This window comes from Petaurus breviceps, unplaced genomic scaffold (genome assembly GCF_028583685.1).
Source record: "Petaurus breviceps papuanus isolate PSGF00001 unplaced genomic scaffold, PetGlider_PUasm1.0 38, whole genome shotgun sequence".
Classification (NCBI taxonomy): domain Eukaryota; kingdom Metazoa; phylum Chordata; class Mammalia; order Diprotodontia; family Petauridae; genus Petaurus; species Petaurus breviceps.
Window position 1 is genome coordinate 101,941,039 of NW_027186304.1, and position 4,866 is coordinate 101,945,904.

Genomic DNA, 4,866 nt, shown 5'->3' on the forward strand with positions numbered 1-4,866 from the left:
CCCCAGCTCTAGGAAGAGGGAGCTGCCCCATCTTCTCTTTTCATTTTTATGTGCATCTTACTCTTCCCTTTAAAAATCTCAATAAGCTACCTGACAGTTTGTAACCCAGAGGATATAAATGCATTGGCTTCTAGAATGCTTATAGTGAAAATTAGGGACTTTTCTTTCTACCCATTTAGAGTTCCAATCCCAATCATTACATGAGTTAGTTAAAATAATGCAGCAAATTCTTTATTTATAATTTGTGAATGGAGTATTTGCTTTATGCTTCACAGTCTTTTCCTTACTTTAGATTCCAGACCACTTGACAATAGGCTAGGAGGAAATGAGGGCTAGGCTGGGTTAAGGAAGCACAGTAAGAACCTTGGCATATCTGAGATAAGACAGGAAGTCTGTGATACATAAATTCAGCTTTATCCTTGGCTTAAAACTCCAGAAGAGCCAAGGTTGTATCTGAACTTCAGTGGGGAGAGGAGCAAAAGAAGAAGAAGGAAAAAAAAAGGTGAGTAATTAGAGTTAATGAAACTTTGATGGTAATTGAACTCCTAGAGGACAGCTTCTTTCTCCATTAATGCTTGGTAGGAATGTGCTAATTGCAGCTGAGTGAGCTACAGCCAACATACAGAAAAGGCAAAAATCCACTGAAGGAAGAGTAGCAAGAAATTCTTGACCTGCCCTAATGATCCTTCCAATCCCCCCAAAATGAAAGAATCAGCGAGGGTAACTGATCTTCCGCTTATGAGGAGGTACAGCTGGGTAAAGAACTGGAAATGATTAGATACTCTGGGGTTGAGGGGGAAGTGTCCTTTCCATCTTGAAATCTGTTACAGAGCAGAAGAAACTCTCAGGTGGTAGGACACTTTGCTTTCATTGTGAGAGAGCAGCTATAAAATTTATTCAGAGAAAGGATAGAATGACTTGCAGTGCTAGATGGGTAGAAGGCCCAAGAGGGAAGAAACTCAAGAATGAAATTCTGAAATTATTTGTATGAGGAGAAATAATAATAATCTTAATCATAACTAACATTTATGCAGCACTTACTATATATATGCCACTCACTGTGCTAAGCACTTTGCAATTCTTATCTTATTTAATCCTCACAACAGCCCTGGGAGGTAGGTACTGCTGTTATCCCCATTTAAGAAGGATGAAGAAACTGAAGAGGTTAAGTGACTTGGCCAGGGTCACACAGCTAGTGAATGTCTGAAACTAAATTTGAGCTCAGGTCTTCCTGACTCTAGGCCTGGTCTTCTATCCTGTCCTAATGCATTGCCTATCTGACAAATCACTAAGAGCATGTGGGTTTAAAAAAAAAAAAGGCTTCGTACACTAATGTGGCTCCCTAAAGAGTTCACTGACTAACTTGTATTTTAAAATGCCATGTATGAGGATAAAAACAAACAAATGCTAAAGTAATAAGAATAGTGAGAGGCAGCCTGATGTAATTCTCTAGAGTCTGGAAAACCTAGATTAAAATCTTGCCCCTGTCATATATTGGCTATGTGACCCTTGGCCAGCTATTTAAACTCTTAAGTGCCTTTGGGCAACTTGCTGAGAGTACATTGCAGAGTAGGTGGTCACTGCATGTGTGAAAGGGGTTTCCTAACAGGAATTACATATACCAATAAAACCACAGGTTCAGGACAAAAAATTTAATTTCAGGAACACTGTAGGCCCAAGTGATCTAAGATGAGTAATTCATGCTACATATATAAAAAAAAAGATTTATAAAAAGCTACATTGGGGCAAATGGAAAAACAAAGGATAGCCTAGGAAAAACGCAATGAACAGTGTGGCAGAGAGTGCCAGCGTAGGACTGGCTCACTCTCATTTTTCTTCCCTTTTCTTTTCCCAGGAGAAGAAACAGGATAGAACAATAGTAATCAGGAAGATCTGAGATCAAATCCAGACTCAGAGATTCACTAGCGGGGTGACCCTAGCCAAGTCATTTAACTACCATATGCTTCACCTGTTATCTGGAAAATGGAGATAATTAATGGCACCTACCCCCCAGGGTTCTTGTGAGAATAAAAAGAGACAAAATTTGTAAAGCATTTTGAAAATCTCAAAGCAGTATATAAATACTGGCTATTATTACCATATTATAAACAAAGAAAACTAGTTAGCAAGATGGTAAAAAGATACTAAGTACCTAACAATCCTTGATGAGTTCAAGTCATCAAGGCCTAGACAAGCTAATTGTAAATTTGGGTATGGAAAAGACTGGCAGATATGATAGATGGCTCACTGCCTACAATCTTTGAAGGCTTATGGAGAATGGGAGAAATTCCACAAGACTGAAAGCGGGATGGGGGGGGGGGGAAGAAAAATAATTTTTAGAAAAAAAGGAGGGTAGATTCTACAAAATAAATCCTGGCAAAATTGTAGAGTGTATTATTACAAAATGAATGATTTGTGATGATTCAGAAAATAAAGCAGGGATTACTAAGAACCAGTATAGATTCATCATGAATGGACTGTGCCAAAATGTGTTTTGCATGACTACACATGCATAACCTATGTCAAATTGCTCTCAATGAGGGGGAAGGGAAGGGAGGGAGAGAATTTGGAGCTCAAAATCTGAAAACTGAATGTTAAAGTTGTTTTTATATGTAACTGGGAAAAGAGAAAATATTTTTAAAAAAGAATGGACATGCCAAGTTAATGTCATTTGTTTCTGTCAAGGTAGATAGACTGGTTCATCGGGACAATGTTGTGAACATAGTAACTAGAAATTTCAGCAGAATATTTAACAAAATTTCTCATGACATCTTTAAAAACCAATGGAAATGTGGGTGAGGTGACAGTACATTTAGATAGATTCAAACCTGGTTTAATGGTAATACCTAATAGGTCAATGTCAACTATATAGAAGTATCTATTGGTGGACCCTAGGGATCTGTCCTTAAGTCTTTTACACATTTCAATGCAGTGAGTGACCTTGTATTTTCTAAATTAGGACTTTGATGATTCTAGAGGAGAGAATTTGGCTGACAACTTTGCTCAGCTTTGCCTCACATAAATCTAATTTTCAAGCAGACCAAGATACCACCCTCACAATGTCATTAGTCCTCAAAAATGAAGAAGGAACAACCACATATCTCAATACTTTAAATCGACAACTTAGATAAAGGCATAGATAATACACTTACCAAATTTACAGATGGCATTAAGCTGGGAGAGAGGATTAACGCATTGGATGATAGAGTAAAGATCCAAAAAATGACCACAAACTTTGGAAGAAAAACAAAAAATGGAAAACCTTATTAATAATTTTCAAATGAGTGCTCTGAAACAGTTGTAATTTATTTAGTTCCTTTCTTCCTCCACTGTACCTAGGACAATGTCTGTACCACTCTCTATGGTGACATGCCAAGCAACATGGTTATTTTGGATATCAGATGTGTGATATGTCATTTGGGTCGTCTATGAGGTTATGGGATTTTAATCTGGAAGGAATCTAACATCGTTCAGTGAAATCTCATTTTACAGATGTGGAACACAAGGCCCAAAGAATATATGTAAATTGCAGCAGGTTATTGAAAGTAATAAAAAGTAGAGTAAGGATTTAAATCCACGTCCTTGCTTTCATGTCTAGCACTCTGTCCAAAGAACCATGACCTTGTTTTCTGCACCTATACTTCGTTTCTTCACTGAAAGCTGTGAATGAAGCAGTTGAAGCTAGCAAGATGCAAAACAGACATTTTCACCATTTTTTTTTTCCTGGCAAACACCTGTTTTACCTTCCCATAAAGACCTTGTTTGTCACTGTAGAGTCAACCAATCCAGAAGTAACTTTCAAATGAAACTCAATCTTTCTCTGTTGCAATTCTTTCTCTGCAAAACAAACAGATTCTGAATGGTGTTTGGAGTGAGGCTTATTTTTTTTTTAGAGGAAGTGTTCATTCCTTTTCAGTGAACCATACAGAGGACGTTTTTAGTTCTTCAACCACTCTTTGGAGAGTTCACATTGGGGACTGGTATTCAGACTTATTTTTGTAACTGACCATTTTTTGGAAATAATTTACCCCCTAAAGAATAATTTTCTCGTCCTAAGTTGGTCCAACAAAAGGCCAGTTGAAGCAATTTGCACCAATAAGGAATAAAAAGTAGTTTATAGGAAGAATAAAAACTTTAAATTACTAAGAAGATGAAAAATACTTTCATCTGGGGTCTCATGGCTTGCTCCAAAGTAACCTAAGAATGTCCCACCAAGATGGTACCACAACACACTATCGTTAGCAGCCAGAGTGGAGTGAAGGGGACTAGCAAGAAATAATGCTGGAAAGGAGGTAGGGATAAAAAAAAAACCTTAAGTGGTGGTGAATGAAGTCTGGATTTGAACTAAGACTAGGATCAGGGTTCTAGTTCCAGTTCTGTCCCTTACTGCCCATATGACCATGGGAATGTCACTTAAACTCTTTAGTCTTTGGTTTCTTCCTCTATAAAATGAAAGGATTGAATCTTTTAGATTACTTGACCTCTACATCTCTAAGTGTGGGAAATGTCAGATTAAGGAATTTTATTTTATTCTAGTTACAATGGGGAGTCACTAAAGGTTCAATCAAATTATGTTTTAAAAGTTTTCACTTATTAGAGGCTGTGGGGTATTGGGGGGAAGTTTTGAAGTAGAAGACAGGTTAAGTTCTGTGATAGAAAGGAAAGGGATGGGGCGGCCAGGTAGCACAGCAAGTAAGAGTACTGGCTCCAGTGTCAGAACGACCTGGAGATCGAATCCTGGGCTCAGACACTTAGCACCCACCCAGAAACACCTGGCCATGTAACCTTGAGCAAGTTACTTAACCCTGATTGCTTAAAAAAAAAAAAAAGAAAGGGATCTTCACCATACTGATTTAGTCCCCTTCT